The sequence below is a fragment of the Lemur catta genome, chromosome 1 (genome assembly GCF_020740605.2).
Source record: "Lemur catta isolate mLemCat1 chromosome 1, mLemCat1.pri, whole genome shotgun sequence".
In the NCBI taxonomy this organism is placed as follows: Eukaryota; Metazoa; Chordata; class Mammalia; order Primates; family Lemuridae; genus Lemur; species Lemur catta.
In genome coordinates this window covers 133,833,536-133,857,852 of record NC_059128.1, presented here as the reverse complement: position 1 = coordinate 133,857,852, position 24,317 = coordinate 133,833,536, and the positions used below count along the sequence as shown (strand labels likewise).

Genomic DNA, 24,317 nt, shown 5'->3' with positions numbered 1-24,317 from the left:
TTCTTTTACCATGTCAGTGTAAAAGTGTATTATATGAATAGATTTTCTACTAATGCTATCCCATCACTGAAATTTTGAGATCAACCCTACTTGGTCATGATATGCTGTTTTGTTTTGTTTTTTTTAACACATTTTTAGATTTGGTTTGCCAATATCTTATTTAGGATTTTTGAATTTCTGTTCAAAACTGCTTTAGTTTGTAATTTTCCTTTCTTGTAGTGCCATTACCTGGTTTTAATATCAAGCTTATTCTCGCCTCATCAAATCCATCTAGAAGCCTTATGTCTGTTGTTCAAAAATCAGTGTAGCTACATGTCATAATTTTAATGGCTTCACTATTATTTGGATATATCATAATTTATTTATGAATCAAAGAAGATACTCTGTATATAGTTTGTTGGTTATTTTACTTGTAAAGATGGTGAAATTTAATAAAACCAATTTTAAAATAGTCTTTTATTTTTCTAATCTATCTGATTCTGTCCTCATATCACAGAGGTTTCCTGGCCAAATTGTTATGGCTATTATTTACTTTTTAGTAGAGGTTAGTCCCCCCCTCCAGAGGCCTGGCATCTTTCCTACTCTACAGACTGGCATCATTTCAGGATGAAGCTGGGTTTGGCCAAGAGAACTCTGGCCTTGGCCTTTGGTCTCCCAGGCTATTTATGTCTGAGCCATCTTGTCTCTAGCCCCAGACTCTGCCAGTTAGTTTTCTACAATTAAAATGTGAAGACTTTCTCTGCCTCTAGTGCTCCCCTGGGTCCTCTACTTTCCAGGGCTCCTCTAAATTTGTTCCTTTGTTCCTCAAACCCAAATATCATCATCCTGTGCCAAAGGAATATATTTCAGGCTCGAGGGAGGTCTAGATTCTCCTCTAGTGGTGTTTGAATCCCACTGGGCCCCTGAACAAGGCTTTGAGCACCTTCAGCAAGTTCTTCCCCATCATGGTGGCAAACCTCTGAACATATTTACAGGGGACGGTGAATCTTCTCTTTCCAGATGGTTCACCACCACAAGTTAATCCCACTTCATGTTACTGGTAATTGAATTCTCCTCCGAGAAGGAAATTGCATGAGATCCATGAACATTTGATGTATGGATATTTCTAAACGGCCTGACTTGGAAAAGATTAAAACCGCCTTGTATTCCCAATCCCTCAGACCTCCTCACCAGCACGACTCAGATTTTAATCTGCACCAGGTGGCTACACTCGGGAAGGTTTATATCTCGCAGCATCGTCAATTAATGCCGAGTGTAATCAGAGTTGGCAGAGTTCAGGATGTGCTGGCACGTTCAGGGGACGGGCATAGACCCTCTCTGCCAAATCCCCAGAGGACTGTCTTCTGGATAGTACTTTTCATAATCAAAAGCTACCGTGATTAATGAGCTTCAGGCAATGGGTAAAATCCCCTATACTTAAAAATCAGGACCACAAAAAAAGAAGTAAGAGCAAATGATTCTACATAGCTTTGGGTTTCTTGACCTCAAAAGCTTTGTGCAAAATCCTTCTTTCAGAACCTTTGCCATGCAAACAGCTGAAGCCTGATTGAGCAGGAGAGAAGTTGCCGGCTGCTCTGCATTCGTGTGTGTGTGTGTGTGTGTGTGTGTGTGTGTGTATGTGTGTGTGTGTTTGTTGTTACTCATGAGCCTGGAAGCATTTGAAATTGGCCACATTTAAAAGTAAAACAAAGGCTGAAAACATTGGGTTTGGAAAATAATCATGTTACTGGACTTGCCTTTGCCTGTTTGGCCGCTGGTCAGAGACAACAAGAAGCAAGGTTACGGGGACAGCGCAAGTCGCAAAAGTCTGATTTGGACGCCAGGACTAAAGAGGAAGTTTTACCTCTGAAAAAATGTGGAGTTGAACAAATTTGTTTCTTGAATTTGATGGCTATGGGGAAGTTAATTAAAAAAAAAATGAAGCTTACTAAATTCCACTGGAAACAAGGAAATCAGACTTAGAAAGCAGATATAGGAGAGACTAGACCTTGCACTCAATGCCTCTTTAGAAATACTGCTCAGATACTAGAGTAAAAATCACCTCTAGAAACTTCATAGACTTACAAAATTTTTAATGTAGGTAATATCTTGGCTTTTATGACTTTCAAGATGTCATTGGAAAATAAGAAAACAATGTTCATACATTTCGACTAAAGTAAAAACACCAAGTCCTTGGTGTTTTTTTTTCCCCACTTTTATAAATTACTAAGTTTGTATTTAAATTGGATTTCATTAGTCATTGTAAAATGGCGCATTGACTTCATTACACATTGCTTTAAAGGCTGGAGAAATGGAGTCAATTTTATTTTATCACACACGCACAACATAAAAGTCTTTGTAATTACTTTGTTTTATGAGACTCCCCATCAGTTGGGTACATCGTAAATATCCCATTCCACAGTTTATAGATAGAGAAAATGAACCACGTGGAGGTTAAGTTGCCCGTGTTCACATATCAACAGCAGCGATGGGATTAAATATGAGATATCATCATAAAGAAAGAATCTGCCTCCACACATGAAATCCATAGCCCTTCAGTTATGCTTTGCAGAGAAGAGCTCCAGAGGGACATCTCCTGAACTGGAGGGTCTACACTCTGGTCTTGATTCTGTCCCCTGGGGCGTTGCCTTCCCCTGGGGAGCAATTGGTGTCCAGTGTCCTGCTCTGTCATAAACAACAGCTACAAAGGAGTATGCTGTGTTCCTCAGTGCACAGCCCAGGCCGACTAACAATTCGTAAAGAACATGAGTAAATGCAAAAGGAAAATCAGAAAGAAATAAACAGAGAATTAAGCCTTCTGCATTCACCTTTATCCTCTCCCATAAGCTGATTGTGTTGCACCCCAGATTCACCCTTCCTCCCACGCTTCCCTTCCACATAACCTTCTCCAACGTCCCCTCTGGAATTCCAGTTCTGCCATAAACAAATCCGGCTTTGATACTCAGGTTACTGATGTCTGCAATACCCGTGATCTGTTTCTCAGTCCTGCCATCTGTCAACCTGCGGGTCACTCTCCCACATTCGCAGAGGACATCTGCACCTGGCTCGTCGTCTTTCTCTGCGGTCCAGCAGCTGGGCGACCTCAGGGTTCATGCCGAGGACTGTCCAATGCTCCCACTGCACATCTGTTTGCTAAAGTCTTACCTCTCCCACCACCTCCTTCAGGAGGTGAGGGCATCCCAGACTCACAACCTCTTGGGCAGGGCGACTTAAGTAAAAGTCTGTGTACCCAAAGCTTATTGTCTTGAGCAGCCACAGTGGAACTCCCAGTCTCAGAATCAGAAATACCTGGATGATGGGGGAAATGGTTCTTAGTCTCAAGGTGTATTTTATCTGCAGCGAGGCAGAATTTCCAAGCTTCTTGCTGAAACTGCTGGGTAAGAAGGTTCTAAAAATTTCTCTCCCTTTTTTTTTTTTTTAATTTTTAAATTTTTTTCACTTAATGCTATTCTGACCATGAAACAATTAAAATTTCTCTTGAGAACAAAATAGTAAATGGAAAGTATTAAAAACCCATTTATACTAATTTTACATGTATAAATTCTCAGAGATATTACTGCTCAGATTATGTGATTTAGTGACCATAACAATATTTATAAGGGCTTTTCCCACAGGAACTGAGTTCCTTCAGGAACCATTACATTTGGCCCAGGGATTTATTTGCTATTTGTTTTCCATTTGTCCCATCTGTTTTTTTTTTTTTTTTTTTTTATGTCATTCCCTAATTTTTTTGGATTTGTTGAGTTTTTTATTTTTTGTTTTTTAGTATTCCATGTTGCCCCATGTTGGATTTTTGAGTTATATCTCTATTTTTTTTTGTTTTTAGGAGACAGAGTCTCACTCTGTTGCCCAAGCTAGAGTGCCGTGGTGTCAGCCTAGCTCACAGCAACCTCAAACTCCTGGGCTCAAGCGATCCTCCTGCCTCAGCCTCCTGAGTAGCTGGGACTACAGGCATGCGCCACTGTGCCCGGCTAATTTTTTTTCTATATATATTTTTAGCTGTCCAGATCATTTATCTCCATTTTTAGTAGAGACAGGGTTTTGCTCTTGCTCAGGCTGGTCTCGAACTCCTGACCTCTAGCGATCCTCCCGCCTCGGCCTCCCAGAGTGCTAGGATTACAGGTGTGAGCCACTGCGCCTGGCCTATGTCTCTGTTTTTGTTTTTAATGGTTGCTGTAAAGATTATCATTACATCCTTAACTTATCGCATTTATAATACCACTTCCCATATAAAATCTTAAACCGAATATAGTTGGCCTTCCATATTCGTGGGTTCTGCATCTGTGGACTCAACCAACGTGAGTTGAAAATACTTAAAAAAATAAAATAAGGCTGGGCATGGTGGCTCACGCCTGTAATCCTAGCACTCTGGGAGGCCGAGGCGGGTGGATCGCTCAAGGTCAGGAGTTCGAGACCAGCCTGAGCAAGAGTGAGACCCCGTCTCTACTAAAAAAAAATAGAAAGAAATTATCTGGCCAACTAAAAATATATATAGAAAAAATTAGCCGGACATGGTGGCGCATGTCTGTAGTCCCAGCTACTCAGGAGGCTGAGGCAGTAGGATCGCTTAAGCCTAGGAGTATGAGGTTGCTGTGAGCTAGGCTGATGCCACGGCACTCACTCTACCCGGGCAACAGAGCGAGACTCTGTCTCAAAAATAAAATAAAATAAAATAAAATAAAATAAAATAAAATAAAATAAAATAAAATAAAAATAATACAAATACAGGATAACAATTATTTATATAGCATTTACATTGTACTAGGTATTATAAGTAACCTACAGATGATTTAAAGTATACAGGAGGATGTGAGGAGTTTATATGCAAATACTCTGCTGTTTTCTACAAGGGACTTGAGCATCTGCAGATTTGGTACCCACAGGGGGTCCTGGAACCAATTCCTGGTGACTCCTAGGATGAGTGTATATCCACTTACCACTTTCTCATCTTTGCATTATTATTGTTATAATCTTACATTAACATAACCCCACAATACATTGTTTTATTTTTGCTTTAAACGGTCAATTTACCTGGAAAGAAATTTTTAAAAAACAAAAAAAATATTTTACATTTGCAAATATATTTACCCCTCTGGTGTTCTTTATTCCTTTGTGTAGATCTGAGTGTCCAACTGGTATTATTTCCCTTCAGCCTGGAGAACATCCTTTAACATTTATTGTAGCACAGGTCTGCTGGCAACAAAGTCTCTCAGCTTTGCTTTATTGAAAGTGTCTTTCATCTTCATTTTTGAAAGATATTTTAACTAGTTATAGAATTCTAGATTAACAGTCCCCACATGCGCCCCCCTGCCCCTTCAGTATAAAGATGTCATTCCACTGACTTCTCGCTTGCATTGTGCCTTATGAGGTGTCAACAATTATCTTTATTCTCTTACATGTAACATGATCCACCCCAGACTTATTGTTTGGATTTCAGCATTTTGACTATGAAGCCTAGATGTGGTTATCACTATGCTCTACTTGAGGTTTGTTGAGATTCTTGACTCTGTGGGTTGAAATTTTCCCAGAAGTTTGAAAATTTTTCAGACATTATTTCTTTAAATACCTTTTTCTGCCTCAATCTCTCTTTCCTCCTCCTCCTCTGTATTATATGTTTATTAGATTACTTGATGCTGTCCCATAGGGCACTGAGGCTCTGTCCATGTTTTTAAGTTCTTTTTTTCTCTCTGTGCTTCCGTTTTCATAGTTTCTATCATCCTGTCTACAAGATCACTGGCCTTTTCTTGTGCAATGTCTAATCGGCTATTAAACCAATGCAGTGAAATTTTATATTTTAGCTATTTTATTTTTCAGATCTATAATTTCCATTTGGTTCCTTTTTTTATATGTTTTATTTGTTGAGATTCCATGTCTGTTAACTCCTTATGTTCATCTTTTCCTTTAAATCCTTGAGCAAATTTATAATAGCTCTTTTAAATTGTTGTCTAATAATTCTACCATGTGTCATCTTTGGGTCTGTTTCTATTAACTTTTTTTCCTTCTGATGGTGGGCTACTTTTTCCTGCTTCTTGTCATACCTAGCAATTTTTGTGCTAGGCTTTGAGAATGCTGCTTAGTGCTGAATTTTGATGTTGCTCTTTAAAGCGTGTTGAGTTCAACTTCTGGTGTCCAATTAATTTCCTGATGGATCGGTTTGATTTTGCTGGGACTTGTTTTGGGATTTGTTAAGGCAGGTCTTGGATAGTCCTTGTTGTAGGTGTGGGCTTTCTAGGCTCTTAACTGAATATCTGAGGTGTTCAGCAAGTTCTCTCCACTCTGGCTGGTTGGAACTCCAACATCTCCCAGCCCTACATGATTTCTGAAAACTGTTCTGCTCAGAGTCCTTCGGTAGCTGTAGTCTGCCCTACAGTGTCTCATCTTACACATGCACAGTTTTATCTTCAGCCAAAACTCAAGGGCTTAGAGGACCCTTTGAAAATCCAAGATTCTTGCAGCTTCTTCTCTGGGAAGCTTCCTCCTCTATAATGTTCTAATCCCCAAATTCTAGCTGCCTTAACACCCTTGAACCAAAAATCTCTGTTCCCTCAGCCCAGTGAGATCACTGCCATCTGTTTGGGCTCCATTTTTCCAAGTTTAGAAAGTGTCCCTAGGTAGAATATCAGGATGAATGTACTGTTTCCTTTTTGTAAAAAATCACAGCCCTGTGGTGTCTGTTGTCTACTGATTGAAAACTGTTGCTTCATATATTTTGTGCAGTTTTGTAGTTTTTATTTTTGGAGGATGAGTCTGATATTTGTTAGTTCATCATGACCAGAACCAAATGTCAGCTTAAGAGTTTTTAGAACTATAAACCTTCATGTTTTGGGGAGAGAATATTATATTTTCATTTGTTTTTCTAAGGTGGCACTGAAAAAAAGTTTCTACGGCTTTCATTTTTTTTTCTCCTTTTCTCTTTTCTATATCCAGCTCCTTCTTTTTCTAATTATCCTTGATAGGGGTGACTCAAGGTTTGCTTATACGCAAACTGAAATTCTGGCAACTACAGAAGAGTTTCATGCAGCAGTAAGTCTGCGTATACCAGAATTTTACTTACAAGGAATCAGAGAGGGATTTATGTATATGAAGCACATAAACAACTAGATTTAGAAAGCCTAGGGAAACACAGCTTTCACAAAATTTGCTTGGCTTATTTTCCTCCCAGTTCCATGCTATGTCTGTCTGAGCACAGTCTAATTTCTCACTACTCAAGAGTGGCCTCAAAAACTTGTCTTTTTCTGAGGCAAGAGCCAACTTTCTAACTTCCCTGAATCTTCTGATTCATTTTCTAGTCTGGGAAAGTGTCTTTTCTGGTCTATGCTGCAACTTTAGTCATGATTAAAGTGAAACCCACCTTCAACCCTAACCACACCACTTCCAGGCTAGAGAGTAGTGGACCCATTACAGATTCATGAAATGACAATGTTTTAAAGATACCACAATCCTGACATTCATAATTAAGAACTGATTGCATAGTGTAATAGGAGTTTATCCTTCCAAGGCTATGCAAGTATTATGTTGAATGTTAGAATAGAAGGAGCCTGAGAGGTCATCAAATTCAACCTATTTATTTGCATTTCAGTTAAATGAGGTCCATAGAGGCTGATGCTTTCCCTAGTTTCACACACCTAATGGATCAGAAGCAGGTCGATTGCTTGTACTTGCTAGCCTTTAGTGCAGATTCTTTATGTTTCACTATGCAAATGAAAGACTTACCCCTGCTGGCTCCCTTGTTTTATTAGAGGTGAAGCTATGTTTCCGGACAAGTTCTATGCACTATTGAACTCTGTGGGAGGGCCATGGTGAAATGGAGATGACCGAAATGATCATATCTATTTTGTCTTATCTTGATGCATTTCTGTTTCTTAGCTTTCAGTTTATTGCTCTACAGGCCATAGTTTGATTGAACGTATTCATTTTTATGTTATCATGAATGCATATGTTTTGTTTAAAATTATCATTTTACTGCATGTCTTAACAGCTGAATAAGCAGTCCAACTCAGCCCATTCTGTTTACATTTTACCTCATTTCTCCTTTCTTACCTCAATCTGTCTGAGCTTTGGGATGATTGACTTACAAACTAAAAACAGAACATCGTACCCCACTTCTCTGAAAGCCAAGTTCGTGTGGATCTAGTAATTATCCACACAGGGTATCATCTGTTTTCATGCTTCTGTTAATACATACTCTTCCCTTGAATAAAAATTATTTGCTTCTTGATTACTTATTATTTATAATTTTATAGAACTTTATACTTTCAAATCAGGAATTAAAGAAGCACCCTCTATAAACTCTCCATACTGTGACTGCTACCTCATTTAGGGGCTTAAGTCAAAAATATTTATTACATACTTGTGAAAATTCATCAAACAAAGGACACGGTATTATTTCTGTCTTCATGAGATCTCGAACCAAGGTGGGCAGTCAAGGTGTTAGATTCACTGGAATGGACACACAATGGTGGAGAAGTTGGGAAAGTCAGGAATAGTTTCTTAGAAGAAGAGACATTTGAGGGAGGTACAGAAAGAGAATTCGTGAAGCCGGAAGGAAAGCATTTAAAGCAAGAGTAGCAGAGCAAACACAGAGAAAAGCAAGCAGGCTATTTGGAGGCTGACATTAGGTGGTAAGTGAGAACCAGTAGCTAACATGCCTCAAATTGCAAGCACTCCACCAATCCCTGTGCGTCCTTTGATTTGATTTAACCTCCCCAATGATGAGTCAGAGGTTGTTATCCTCTGACTTCAATAGAAAATAGATATTATTACTGTCCCTGTTTCACAGGTGGAGAAGCTGAAGTTCGGAGAGGTAAATGACTTACCTTAGGTTCCATAGCCAGCAGTCAAGGGTCAGACTTAATAGTCCGGTTGGCTCCAGTCAGGTGCTCTTAATCACGGGGTTCTAATACTGCTTCTACACAGGGATCAGATATGAAAGCAGCCAAATGTTGGTATCTTTTCTGATCAACAGTGTGGAACTATGGGACTGCTTCCAATCCAGGATTTTTCAAATAGTACTACCCTTGAATGCCTTCACCTGCCCACCTGCCTTGCAGACTGCAAGGCTGTGAAGACTTCTACTTAATATCACATTTCAGTTTTACTCAGTGTAGAGTTCCTGAAATCCAGCCTCCTCCAGCTCCTAGCCTCAGCCTCTGACCCAGATTACTGTGAGGTTACTATTTAGTCACAGGTAAAATTTTCGTAACCGTGATTGTTATAGCTTCTAATATTATTAATAAATTTTGAACTTCCATTTAAAGGGGAGGTGAGACTTGAAACAGGTCTTGAAAAAGTCAGGTTGAAGGAGTGGAAGGGCTATGATAGACAGGAAGGAAAACACCACCCCCAGTCCCAGACGCGGGACATGCCGCATGGAAAATACTTCTGCCGGAATTTAGGTTAATATCCCATTGTTGAACATGAATGGCCACATTTACCTCTAAATCACACATGCTGAAAATCATTTCTACTGATTGGGAGGTCAGAAATCCTTGCAGCCAAAGTTGAACGTGGCTTTAGCAATACTCCACACTTCCACTTTATTCTGTTCTGATAAAGAATAAATCCTGAGATGTGATCGCACCTGAATAGCTACCTGTCTTTTGCAGGTGTGTCATGTTAAATATAAACAAAGGACACTGAACATTCGGATGGAAAAACTGAGGAGGATGAGATTTCCAACAATAAATATCACCACAGAAACCAATATTTAACTAATCTCTGAAAGGCAATATATTGGTTAATATTTTAATCTACCAAAATGGTGGATATTCGTTCATGAAACTAAAATTTCTTCAGTACTTATTCCATGCAAGAATAAGACGTTCTTATCTTTTAGAGAATATTAGAATATCCATATAGACTAATAATGAGTCAGCAACATTTATTGAGTGCCACACTGTGCTGAGACAGATATTTATATTTAATAGTTGGTATAAAATATATTATGCTTGCATTGACTCTAATTTGGTAGGTCATCTCCTTAAGGGAAATCTCTGTTATTTAGGTTTTTTTTTAACAAGACTTGTGTCATTGACCAAACTATGTAAGTCCAAAATGTTAACACCACACACACACACACACACACACACACACACACACACACACACCACTAATGAACACCTTTAGCCCTTATGCATATTCATTAACTTCTCCATTGTCCTAGTGCACAAATGCTGACAAGTCAGGCCAGCAGAAGGTTCCCTTTGGTCCATGAGGTGAAACCTTGCTGTGTTGTGAGACACGATGCATAAGGAACTTCCTTTCGTAAGGCTAAGAGCGAGTGTGGCTCCCACCCAATCAAAGAGAAAATAATGATAAACAACGGAAATCCAGAAGGTCCCATGTGCCACTGTTGCTTTTTTTTCTTCTTCATAGCAAGCTTTTTAGGAGCTAATCTTTCTGAGAGCTCCACTCAGAAGGAAATCAGAATCTAATCCTATTTTAAGTCAATATTCCAAGAATTTTGAGGCACAAAACATCTTTGAGAGAAGTGAAACACTATTCTAGTTCTTTTTCCGAGGACTTTTATTCGATTCCACTTCCTGATCAGGTAAAATGTGTTCTGGAACAAAACCTAAGCAAACCCCACCTTCTTTATTTTTTTTTTCCTTTAACTTAATTCTCTCCTTTTCTCTAAGATCATCATTTATAGAAATTGGGGTGCCTACAAGAAGGGGAGCGTTGCCTCTGATCCCCTGGCCCAAGGCTTAACGAGCCAGACTAAAGTATGGGGAGAGAATTCTTGAGAATACTTGATGGGAATTCTCTGGAGTTTGGGGTATACAAGCACTTAACACCTGTTGCCAATTTTTGGTCTAGAATGTTCTGAAGGAGGAAGGGACAGTGGAGTCCTCTGCACCAGCAAGTCTGGAACTGTGGTAGTGGCCTGGGAAGAAGTGGGGTACAGCCCTGCCCCAACCAAATTCTCTGTGCTCCTTGGAGAGAAGGGAAAAGTATCCCAGCCATTCCCACGGCTCCACACGAAGGAGTACAGAACCTACAGAAGGTTGAGCTGTGGTACCAGGGTCACCAAGCCAAATGATGGGGCACTCTATCCTGAGAAACAGCTGTCACTGTGGACTGCCAGTGAGGCTGAGCAGAGATGAGACTACTACTCTCTGCAGGGTCTCCAGTGACAGAGGGGGTTGGGATGAAATTAAACACCATCCAAGGAAAGAGGACAGACCCCTTATGTTGAGTCCACCATGTCAGTCTAGGTCACCAGTATTTGAGCAAACCAACAGCAGGCCAGAGAGCCACCACTCTGAGTTCTATAAAACAATGTGTCAAATCCATCTGTTCACTTGCACTTGGATGAGTATCCAGCTAAGCATAGAGTTATTGCAAAGCATTCCAACATCAGTTCCTGCAAAACATTTCCTTATCACAACTGCCACTCATCGAGTGCTGTGGCACTTCCTCATCTTCCTCCACTTCCTCACTGGAGAACAGCTGGACCCAGGGGTGGGGCCAGCAGCCCCTCCACCTGCTTACCAAATCCAACACTCGAGGGTGGGAGAAACAATGAGGAAAAAACCATACCTTGCACCACACTCCAAGTTCTTGCCCCCACCCCCAAGTTCAGCCTGTATCAAAGACAGAAAGAGGTTTGAATGTAGCAGACTATATTTTAATAACTGAAAGCAACCAGGAATTATGAATTCTGGCAAAGACGTCATCAGGGAAGGGAGAAAACTCACTTAACATAGCATCACTGCAAGCTGTGTTTAAGGGAAGAATAATATCTTTATATTCTAACATAATTTAAATTCCTTGGTAAATCAGTTAGATATATATAATCAGTTACATATATAATTCATTTCAGAAAGATTGCCATCCAAGGTGGCACCTTACTCTTTAAGTCCTAAATAGAAGAAATGCCAGTGACGATGGCATGCTATTTACAAGTCTGAGTCTCTGTTTTTGATTTTCATTTGTTAAAATTTTCATCTCAGCTTTGTAACACTTTTTCCATGATATGTATTTTGTCTTTGGGGATTTTTGGATCGAAAACAATCTTTTGTTATATCAACCCTTTTAAAATAAGCAGTTGACATCATCTCTATGTGGTTTTAGGAACAAGGGGTAATGACTTTTTAAAAACTGAGTATACTAAATAAAATCTTGCACAATCCTTCATGGCCGGTTTCTGCCTCAGACCTCTCTGCATGTGCAGAGCTCTCGTGACATGTCAATGTCAGGCTACGTTATGAAGAAAGGATAGTAAGAAAGGATGGGTGGAGTAGGCTGGGCCAAAAGTAGAAATTGTGACAAATGAACACATGAACAGGTTTCTCAGATTAATCTCTGACTTGCTGATCAAGAGGTTGAACTTGAGAAGTGCTGTCATAAATCAGGGATGGCTCACAGTTACTGATTGCTGAGAGCGAGACCCCCAGCGTAAATCAGCCCTGCAGGATGTGGACTGATTTTGAATCCATGTATTCAGAGCACACCTGTGGACCACTGAGACCAGGGAAGATGTGTGGGAGGGCAATGACTTTTATGGCAAGGACGGCCCAAACGATGATTAAGGAACCATAATTTTTTAAATGCCTTACCTTTGAGTATCACTTTGCAATCTTCATTTATTTCATCTTAATTCTCATGCTAACAGTGGGGTATATTTTACAACTTTATAAGAAGCGAGTGAGTGATCCAAGATCACCCAGCTGGAGCCAACACTCAAACCCAGGGCTTCTGATGCCAACTCCAGTGTTCGTTCTCTGATGGGGCTACTGCCACATGGCCGGGGCATCTACTGTAAGAATGTATGTGCATGAAAGTTGCTTTGACCCAAGAATTGGGAAAAGGCTTTTTTCCAATGAATGGCATGTTTTCTTTTTACAGACTAAGAATTTTGCATTTCTCCTGGTTTTTTTATCTTTTTTTTTTTTTTTTTTTTTTTTGAGACTAAGTCTCACTCTCTTGCCCAGGCTACAGTGCCAAGGCATCAGCCTAGTTCACAGCAACCTCAAACTCCTGGGCTCAAGCAATCCTCCTGCCTCAGCCTCCCGAGTAGCTGGGACTACAGGCAGGTGCCACCATGCCTGGCTTTTTCTATTTTTAGTTGTTCAGCTAATTTCCTTCTATTTTTAGTAGAGATGGGGTCTCACTTTTGCTCGTGTGGGTCTCGAATTCCTGAGCTCAAGCGATCCTCCCACCTCGGCCTCCAAAAGTGCTAGGATTACAGGTGTGACCTACCTTGCCCGACCAAGAGTTGTTTCATCTCTGGATTTTCATGCTCTTCCACACCCCTAGTTCCTGGGCAGTCTGTGCTAGGTGAGAAGCCAGCTCAGAGCTTTATCTGCTTCCTTTCTGGAATCCTGAGATTTCTTCTCTCCCTTTTGTCCCCTCAGCTCTGAAGAGCCCAGGACTCCATAATCTCACTAGGCTATGACATCTGCAGTCTTGAAACTCAAGGAGATCATGGCCATTACTAAAAACCCAATCTCACCAAGATGTATAAAGCACATGATGTAAGTTAAATATTTTGAACATCATAAAGTTTAACTATGAAATAGTGTGATAGAATTTTTAATAGGCACAGAAGTTACGCCTACAACTGAATTTGGATGTGTCATCTGCCTTGTTTTTTTTTTTTTTAAGCAATCCAATCCACTAAGAGACACACCTGGCTAGTTGTAGAGATAGTCCTGGGTATCTGATGACCATCACTAATTATGAAAATACAAAGTCATCATTCAATGATCACAGGTTGGGGCCAAGCATTTTGCTGAGGGGGCCAAACCTGCAAGCCCCTGACTGCAGAGCTCATAGCTGGGGGCATCTTCCTGAAATGGAAGGTCCAGGTGAGGCTGCACCCTGAGTGCACACATGTAGAGCACACACGTTAGCCCATGCATATTATGAACTTACAAATCTGCAGGGCCAGAGGGCAGTGAGTGAATGGAGGGAGCTGTGTTGATACAGACAGAAGTAGAATTTGCGCTCTCTTTTCCAATTTAAAAATCCTGTCCTAAAATGGGCAATGTAGAATAATAAAGCTATCACATGCTTCTAAATCTCATTTCTTACTTTTGAATTGTTGCATTTAGATCTTAACTCTTTACTTTCTGCCTTTTATCCCAGATCTTAGAGATTCTGCTGACTGAATATATTCAGTGTGCAGAATAAGAGAAAGTGGAGTGTACTTTCATTTGGCTCAGATGCCCTCGAGGTGGTGGCAGCTGCCATTGGAAGGTGATCCATTTCTCAATTTAGTACTTCCCTTGTTTCTAGTGATAACCTCTTCAGGGCATTAAAAAGGCTAACATGGAAATTCTACCGGTTATTAATAAAGAGATTTTAATTCAGAAATTCTCAGAACTGCACATCTCTTTCAGTTTTGAGTCAAGGTGACAGTTAAGTTTTCAGGATTGAGCAGCATGAGTGGCGTTTCTCAGTACACAAATATTGGGAAAGGGAGTTTTTCAGATTCTAGATCAGTGGTTTTCAGAGGGTGTCCCCGGACCAGCACAGTCAGGGTCACCTGGGAACTTGTAACAAATGCAGATTCTCAGGTCTCACCCCAGGCTACTGGATTGGTAACTCTGGGGGCTGGGGTATCACCAGTATCCAGTAGATTCTGATGCTTGCTAACGTTTGAGAACCGCTGCTTCTTCAAGTAGTGTGAGAACAAGTGCCTTGAACTGAATCAGGCTATGAGTGTAGTGAACACACTTCAGCTTCTTGCACCAGAATCTATCCCAGTTTAGCTAATGCAAGGTAGTATTAATAGTTAATGGACAGAACATCGAGGACCACTTTTCTTTTAAAGTGGCTTGTGGTTTTAGGGACATAACTCCTTGGCCTTAGTTAATGGTGTCAATAATTACTTGACTGTTTACAATAAGACAATGGTGTCAACAAATTGGGTGGTTAGTAACCAGTCTTCTGGAGAGACACCTGAACATGGGCATAGTTCACGCCTGATTACCCGACTATGACGGAGGGCACATTGGAGACAAATAACCAGATATTGTAGGTGACATTATTTCTTGAACTGCAGCAAGCTTGATATGCCAGGCAGAAGTATATTAGCATTTGAGTCACCCAGTCTCTGTCTCCTCTCTATTTTTCTGTGTGCTTTAGACACAGCCCCTGTGACCCTTGTTTTAAGTGCATGACTATGTCTGCATTTTACAACAGTCCCTATAAAATTGCAACAGGAGTGTTACATCGCAATGTGCAATTAAAAGATAAGTGCTGGCATAAGGATGCTTAATAGATCTTTCTGGGCCTTAACCTCCAGGAATAGCCAGAAGAATATGTGCACCCAGCCTAACCAGGAGAGAGTCTTCCCTCACCCTGGAGCTTCCTGCTTTTATAATGAGATGGGTAATTGCCAAGGAAAAGGTTGGTGCCACAGTTTCGCAGCTTCTGCCCCCTGGCCGTGGGCTTCTCCCTGTACCTGGAGCAGCTACCACTACTCTGCCCCAATGATGGCCGGTTCTTCTTGGGCACGTGTGGAAATTATTGTTCCTTCTTGGGAAATGTCACTATTCTTCTTAGTTTCCCTGTTGTCACTGTGAGACCCAGAGACCTCAAATCATATCAATTTGAACAAGGTAGGAATTAGCATGTATCAGATAAATCCAAGGAGTAATTATTGTCCATGTGAACTCATGAAAAAAATTACACTGGTCGCATATTTATGTCCTGCCATTTGTCAGGAACTTTCAAGCCTCCACTACTATTACCTTAAAAATGTCTAAATGGAAATTCTATCTCCAACCCAACCTGAACTTAAGCCTGCAGCTGAGGAGCGGTCTCCCCCGCCTCTCAGTACAAGCAGACAGTTATTTATGGAAATGCTCTACCAGCCCATGTATATACTAACATCTGTTAAGATCGCACTTGTACAGGATCGAGTGAATTATTGATACAAGAAAATATCGCTTTAGCCAAGCACAAGCTTGTATGATTTCATCATGATGCTTCTCAGAGTTCTAGATTATGACAACTTGACCTTGAAAGTAACAAGTTAAAGCAAACTGTTTGCATCCTGGGCTGACCGCACAGAAGAGATTTTTCAGGTGCAACAATCTGCCGTTTAAAGAGAATGGGGCCTCCAGCCATGGAGGGAGCCAGCATCCGTGGCTGGGACTCATCCCGGGGGGCCCCCTGAGCAGATGTTCAGAGAGGGAGGGGGTCCGGCGCAGAATAGAGATTCGCTCTTGCGCCTTGCGTTCAAGTATAAATCAGCAGGCACGAAGCGCCAGAGCTGTGTCCAGCCTCACTCACTGCTGCATCGACATCTCTCCTGCCCTTTGCTTGCTCTGGTCACAACTCTGCGTGTCAACAGCCTGCAAAGTCAGTCTCACCACGCTTTTGGGTTGGTTACTTTCCTCGGGCTCTGTGCTTAACAACTTCCTTTTGCCTCTATCTTATAATTTAAAAAATCCCTTGGAGGGTGAAGGATCAGAGAAGGTGTCTACGGTTTGGGTGCATTATTAGCACAGGATCTTTATTTTGTCAACCTCCGTTTATCCTAACTAAAGGCACCTTGTGTCTGCGGGGTTTGGCTGAACGCAGGGCCCACTAGGGGGCGCCCCGCGCCTCGGAATCGCCGCGCTCTCCGCAGAGCCGGGCGCCCGCCCCGCTGGTGGCCTCGGGCTCCGACGCTCCAAATGCCCCTGCAAGGCCTTCCTCTGTCCCTCCGGGGCTGCACGGAGAAGGGCACCGCCAGCCCCCGAGGGGAGGTGGGGAGCGCGGTCGGGGAGCAGGCAGGGGGTTGAAAAGCGGCAAGAGGACACCGGTGAAGGGGGGAGGGGAGGGTGGGGGAAGGGAACGTCGCTCTTTGTGGGACTGCGGAGCTTCAGAGACCCTGGAACACGGTGTTGTGCACCATTATGGTGTGACAGGGGACAGGAAGAGGAGACGGATTTGGGCGTAATTAGGGGACGCTGGGGGTCTCCCAGGTCTGGGGGTCTTAGGCGTCCCGCAGGCCCGGCTGTCTGGGTCTCCCCATGCCCCTGTGCCACCAGCATCACTTCTCTGTTGCTTTGTTGTCACAACTCGCCTTGCTCACGTCCTCCTAGGAAACAGCGACGTCCCGAGTTGATGCCAGCACCTCCGGGAAGCAGGAGGTGACGGTGGACACTGCGGGTTTGTAATGGCTCCCAGCCCTTGAGGGCCACTCCTTACTACTGACAGTTTTGAACTACGCTATGATTAAAAAGGAGGGCATTTTTGTCCCATTTAAAAATGTTTCCGACCAATAATAGTTGCTGACATTTACTGAGCTCTGACTATGTTCTAGGTCCAGTTGTAAATGTTTAAAATCTAATACCACCTAAGGCCGCAGCAACCCGATGAAGGCGGTACTGACGTTGGCCCTACTGAGGGAGGTGACATGACTCTCCCACAGTCACACCACCAGCAAGCAGCTCAGCGAAAATTATGAACCCAGGCAGTCTGACTTCAGAGCCTGCACTTAAGTAACTTAATTAAAATTATTGCCAGTTAAGTGACAGAATTGAAACTTGAGTTTGGATTCTCTGTCTCCAAATCCTATTATATCCTGTGCAACACTGTTCTGAAATTTTTCGGTCTCAGGACCTATTTATCTATTTATTGAGACTGGATCTCGCTCTGTTGCCCAGGCTGGAGTGCATTGGTACAATCACAGCTCACTATTGCCTTGAATTCCTGGGCTCAAGCGATCCTCCTGCCTCAGCCTCCTGAGTAGCTGGGACTACAGGTGTGCATCACCATGCTCAGCTGACTTTTTAATTTTTGTGTACAACTGGGGTCTCACTATGTTGCCCAGGCTGCTCTTGAACTCCTGGCCTCAAGTAGTCCCCCCACCTCGACCTCCCAAATTGCTGGGATTACAGGCGTGAGCCACAGCACCTGGTCTTTTTATTTTTTTATCAACACTGAGAAGGAAACAGGACCCCTTTATTCTCTAATTATTGAAGACTCTAAAGAATATTGTTTGTGTAGGTTTTATCTGTTGCTATTTACTGTATTGTAAACTAAAGCCGAGAAATTTCAATATTTATTAATTCATTTGAAAATAACAGTAATAAACCATTCCATTTGAACATAAATAACATCTTTAGGAAAAAATGACTATTTTCAAAATAATAACCAAATTGCTGAGAAGAAAAATACATTTCAATTTTCTGCTGAATGCAAATGTAATGCTATTTTATATAGACCACAATACAGAAAAGCACAAAGAAAAGACGGGCCGGGCGCGGTGGCTCACGCCTGTAGTCCTAGCACTCTGGGAGGCCGAGGCGGGCAGATCGTTTGAGCTCAGGAGTTCGAGACCAGCCTGAGCAAGAGCGAGACCCCCGTCTCTACTAAAAATAGAAAGAAATTATCTGGCCAACTAAAAATATATATAGAAAAAATTAGTCGGGCATGGTGGTGCATGCCTGTAGTCCCAGCTACTCGGGAGGCTGAGGCAGGAGGATCGCTTAAGCCCAGGAGTTTGAGGTTGCTGTGAGCAAGGCTGACGCCACGGCACTCACTCTAGCCCGGGCAACAAAGCGAGACTCTGTCTCAAAAAAAAAAAAAAAAAAAAAGGAAAGACAAAACCAAACATCACCTGCCACTACCTAAGAGGAAGCCACCGTGAATATTTTTTGTATATTGTCCCAGTTTCCTGAAAAGACTATGAATTCCAGCCATTGCGCCCTCCAGACACTAAAATACCAACTTTAAATTGTAGCAATTTAAAAGTGCCTGTAAAATCCTAGCAGCGAATCTTAAGACTACACCAAGACCTGGTGGGGAAGTAGGAGACCCTTGACTCTGTATTTCTAGACAACGCTAGGGGGCACAGAGCTCCATGCACATTATTAATAGTATAAAGTGCACCCCAAAGTCAGATGATCTATCTACATAAATTTTGTTTCTTTCAACAGAAGCCAAAATGAGGCCCTTCACTGGTTTATGCTAAATATGCACTAAATTGCCCAGAGAGCGGGTGATTCCTTGTGTCCCTCTGAGTGGCGGCAGTCCACACCTGCCTGTTTGACACCAGGGGACAGTGTGGCCACTTCCTCTTGAACTCTGGGTTAGAGAGAGCTGGGTACGAGTGGGTGGGGACCAGGGAAGGGGAGGGAAAGCCGACCCAGAGAAGACCAGCTGCCTAATGGTAATTCCTGGCCAACCATTTCTCGTTCCCCATCTCCCTGAGGCAGGACAGCTCCGAGACCCCCCCAGGACATCATGGGATGCCTGCGTTTTACTCTGTCAACATGCCAGAGAGCTGTCATGGAGCTTTGGCAAGGAAATGGGTCTGGGCCAGTCGCCTGTAGCAGTTTGTGCTCCTGGCTCTCCACAGGTAGAGTGTGTAGAGGATCTAGAACTTACTGCGTGCCCCAGCCAGGGGGTCAGTGGGCAGACAGAAGCCCAGGGCTAGACCAGAGAGGACAGAAACCCCATGGAATTTGTGGCCAGAGACAAATGGCTGGGGCCAGGGAGCCAACATAATATACCCTCCCTTCTTAGAGAAAGGCCAGATGGCAGCATCTCCCACCAGGGGTCTCCGGACAGGACCCGGTGGCTCTGCAGACACCATCTTGGGGGAGAAACTTGGTGGAAGGTGTCTGCCACCTTGGTCATTTGCCTGGAAGAGACTGAGTCATCCAAAAAGAAATATCCAATGACAAGTGGCACATCTAAATTTTTTCCCTTGCTACCCTGGGGTACCATGGCGAGTATTCTTAAGAAGTTTAAACCAGTTCCAGAGAACGGTTTATTTTTGCTTAGAAACTCATTCCTTCTAATACTGTTTTCTCTGTCTTCTCCACGTGGTAACAAATGGAAAGGTTTAGCTTACAAAGAGAGTGTCCTGACCATCCCAGACGTCAGCCTGCAAACACCTGCTCTCTGCCACCAGTGGAAAGGCCTTCCTTCAGCTGTTGGCTGTCAGTGACTTTTTGCAGACCGGTTTAAGTTGGACAGGAATGGTGGCTAGGGAAGGCCGTGTGGAATGACCCATACGCCATGCCATCAAGATTATATTTTCACGACAGACAGAACAGAAGCGGGACTCCAAGTGGGTCTCAGATCGGTGCGGGATTTTCATGCCAATGCCGTGTAGCGTATCCGGTGTCCCCACCCGCGTTGTACATTTCAGCGAAAGGCACGGCCTTGCAAAGCCAGCGCTTGCTGGGCCGGTGTCATCTGAGAAGGCAGTGGGGTGATTTGCGGTGGGAGACATGTGTGAACTGGGCTCGCACTGCTATCCAATACCCAGAACGTAAACCTCTTCCTGCAGGGTTGAAAAAGGAGCCGAGCCTTTTGGAAAGTTTACCTTTCAGTGGCTGAGGCCTTCCGATCTCTTGGTTGCAGCTGGACGTGCTCTCTGAGCAGATGAGATTCCCTGGGGAAATAAAGGGGTGCCCGGTCGTCCAGCCCAGGAATAGCTTCATCCAAAAAAAAAAAAAAGACCTTTCAGCTCCTATATATCTTATCCCCCCAGCCAAGCATCCTGCCATGCGTATCTGTTAAGTGCCCACTATGTGGCACCACGCTTAGTGCTGGGACACTTTGGACAATTGTTTCTTTAGGCCAAATGAGGTGTCGGTGATTAGCCGCAAGCCCCACCACTCTCCAATGTGCTTCTTGACTTAAGATCAGCTCTTCAGCTTAATTTCATTGGAAAACGCTTCCTTCTGTCACTTTTAAACCAATGCCCAGTTTTTATTTATGATAGACACAGTTCTTGCCTGGGAGCTGGGGCGGTGGATTTGTGACAAACAGAGGTTCTACTTTTGATGTTTTCCCTCAATAATTGGGAAGGAGGAGTCTCCCCAAATGCGGAAGGAGAAGTTGGCCAGGAGGGTGGTCCCAGGGCCTTGGCTCTGTGGGAGGCGGAGGGTGAGTCACAGCAGGGGACTCTGAGCAGCCCCGTGACTGCTGCAAATTTATCTCCCCAGCTACGACCTCCCCATCTGTTCTGGCCTCTAATTACAAATGCAAAAAATGGCTAATTTGCAATGGCATCATAAAAAAGGAAAATAGAAGTGATTTAAGAGCTGCTCGGTGTCACGGGGGGCATGTTTTACACGCTGCAGCCACAGAGAAATTGCTCCTTCCCCGAGTCGGAGAGAGTTTTCCCTCATCCCAGCCGGTTACCGACGTGGCCCGACCATGGGAGAATTTCTATAAAGCTGGCAAGGCGGAGGAGCTGGCCTCGAGGCTGGGACACTCCCCACCTGCTCCTGACAAGGAAGAGGCCGGCCACGGTGGTCGTGGCTCAAGGCCAATAGTCTGCCACGACTTCTAGAATATTCTGACTCTGGGAAAACATACAATGTGGGCACAGTGCTGTGAGTCTGACTGTAACATAAATTATTTTCTTTTCAACTGTGCCCGTGATAGAATGATGAGGGCGATGGGGCTTAGGACAGGCGAGCCCATAGTGTGGCCCCTTGGCTTAGGGAATATTTTTAAGCTGAAGGAATTTGAGAAAACAGCAGAAGCAGGAAGGTCTCTCTGACTGTCCCCTAGCCCCTCCCCCCTGAAGCAGGTCCTAAGACCTTCATGTGACAGGTGCCGTCCGTATACCTGGAGGAAATGAACATGCTTATCCCAGAAGACACGGGGGCCCAGAGAAGAATCTGACCCAGCAGGCCTTGCTGGGTCTCCCGCTAGTTGATCGCCATCAAATCATACGCTTTTCATCCTATCCTATTTCTCCACCACTGTCCACTTTTCATCAAAGCTGGCAAAAAATTCCCAGGTTGAACTGTTTCTTTCGGTCTTCGTTTCCTTATGAAGGTTCCTGTGTTGTGCAAAACGTATTATATAAATTTGTGTGCTCTTCTCTTGTTCATCTTTCCTTTTTTACATAGGTCTCAGCCAAGAACCTACCATGGTGGAGGAAAAAGATGTTTCTCTCCTGCAATGGTTGATCACCAGTGATCATAGTAAGGAGATGTGCAAAGTCCACGAACACGCAAAGCTGTAGATTCCAACTTCCTTTTCTTCCCGCCTCCTTTTCCCGCTGCCTGTCATTGAAGACGACCTTGGGAACGGCCCGCAGCAGCCACAGCCTAGGGTAGAAGAAAGTGGATGATGACTTAGAGTCAGGGGCTGCTTCTAGATTCCTGCTGGGCTTTGCTGCTCAGTAGTTCTGTAAAAACAGAGCAGGTGACAGCCTTCCCTGGGGCTCACTTCTTATAGGTGTATGTGGGACCGAGGGGCACCGGCTCTGCCTCCCTGGTCGCTGTGACCACCACGTGGATCCCATCTGGACAGGACAGTGCTTGGTGAACCAGAAGCGCTTGCAGGAGCGTGAGCTCTGACCCAACCTTTCTTTTCCTAGGTGAGCACACGAGGGCCGTGGAGGCGACAGGCTGGGTGTTGTCGCCAGGCTCCTGGGGGACTAAGATGAAAGCTCGTCCCTTGCCTTTGCCCCTGCAGTCACCTGCTCACCCAGGATGCATCGGACACTCTCTTGGCATCCAGTACTACGATGGCTCCTGGGAGAGGGGCACGGGGTTGGTGTGGGGGGACAGGGACAGGTTCTGGCGGAGGCCACAGAGTGCCGAGATCTGCATTCCGAATCAGCATTTCTAGGGGTTTATCAAAAACCTGGAGCAAATCACCTCATTTCTCTGGGCCTCAGTTTTCCTTCACTGTCAATGAAGAAGTTTGACCAAGATGGACCCTAGGAATCCTTCAAGCTCTAAAACTCTATTTTTATAATATTATTAAATCTCACTGGGGCAACAGCCTCTGTTGCATTAACTGGGGATTTGAAACCCTCATTTGCTCTAGGGATGCCTTAGTTGCTTTAAGCATATTACGACTTGTCGTTTCTACCTTTAATGATGGTGTCTGTACAATAAGGAAGATAATACATCAAAATTCTTTCTGAAAAAGTAAAAAAAAAGAAAAAAATCAATAGGCCTTTCATATAAGTGAGCTCTAAATAAGCCTTAAGTAGATTATTTGGAGCGAGGAGAATAACCTATTTTCCAGGACAGTATAATCCTTTTTAGGTGAATGTTTAGTGTCATTATCAGATGATAAGTTCTTCATAGATGTTTTGCAAATAAATTAAATGATGGGGGTTCAGCAAGGGTGTAGCGAGGGGGCAAGTTCCACTGGTGAATGAGACGCAATCCTCAGATCAGTAGCTTGGTGAACACCGTATTTGCAGGGGACTTTGTTCGGAAATCTTGGATGACACAATACGAGGTGAAACCACATCTCAGTCAACCACCTAGACTGGGCTGAACTTTATAAAAAAAAATAGCTGCCATCCCAGAATATTTAGCATGTAAAGGTAAGTGCTAGAATGCCTCTTGCATTACTCACAGCTCCATAATTTTGCCTAAGAAAAAAGGTTCCATAACCCTGTGTATGGTTTACCTGTGTTCAACGCACGCTCAGTAAGGCCCACAGATCACATCGTCTACACCGCATGATTCCATACCCCACCCTGTTTCTTACTTCTCTAACTCCGTGCATACTTAGGATCCTGTTTTGGAAGCTGTTTTGATACTGTCTCTAGAGCAGTTCAAACAGGAGAACAAATTTTCTGGGGTCTGAATCAACTACTTTTAATTCAAGATTTGAAAGCGCAAATAATTTTGAGGGAGATTTTGAACTGAGAGGACAGCAAAGGGGGTGTCTGTTATCGCCTGCCGCCTCCCTGCGGGCGTCTGGGCCCAGGAGCTTAGGTGGGGCTGGTTTGGGTGTGCCTTGGCAGGCACGCTAGCCCTGCTTTCCAGAAGTTTCTGGTTAGTATGGAAATAGTGCCCTGAGGTGCACAGAATCTCTGGGACCACAGGTGTGTCAGAGGACATTCAGGATAGAAGAAAGGCTGGCACCAATGGAAAAAGAGATCAGAGCCTAAAACACCACCAAAGTCTAGGAACCGGGAAAGAGAATTTCCAGTTCTGTTTGGCATTCTTAGGGTTTCAAAACCTTGCAGAAGCAAAACAGAAAAATGGTAAAACAAAAGAAATAGCATTTTCCTTAAAAGAGAAAAAGGAAAAAATGTTGGCCACTCACCCTCACATCTAGAAAATAGAGAAAATTAAGAAAACCAAAGGGCTTTTTACTTTTCATTTATATGCATGAGTAAAAGTAAGTGCCCCATTTTTACCTTGTTGTTTTTCGTGGCAGAAAGCAGTTTTCAAACGGCATGCACAGATTGACTTTGCTGAATAGAGGCAGCTTCCTTTGATTCAATGAGAACAGAATTCTTTTTGATTATAGCCCTATTTACAAACAATATATTTTCAGCTATTGAACAGAAATTTTGAGCTGTAATCAAGTGGTTTTTGGAGCAGTCCATGGGTTTCGATGTTTGTACTGATGAGGTCCGGGACATGCTA

The 24,317-nt window shown here is 43.3% G+C and overlaps 1 long non-coding RNA gene across 3 annotated transcripts in view; it reads left to right on the top strand.

The window, feature by feature from the left end:
- Positions 1–22,791, top strand: part of LOC123626039 — a 28,697-nt gene extending 5,906 nt beyond the window's left edge. For 2 of the 3 annotated variants that reach the window (XR_006730723.1, XR_006730721.1), the window contains exons 2-3: positions 13,359–13,478; positions 21,822–22,059. This is a non-coding gene — a long non-coding RNA (uncharacterized LOC123626039). Of the gene's footprint in view, positions 1–13,358; positions 13,479–21,821; positions 22,060–22,152 lie in introns of those variants that run through there. The other variant, XR_006730722.1, reaches the window with a different exon arrangement.
- The last annotated feature ends 1,526 nt before the right edge of the window (positions 22,792–24,317 follow it).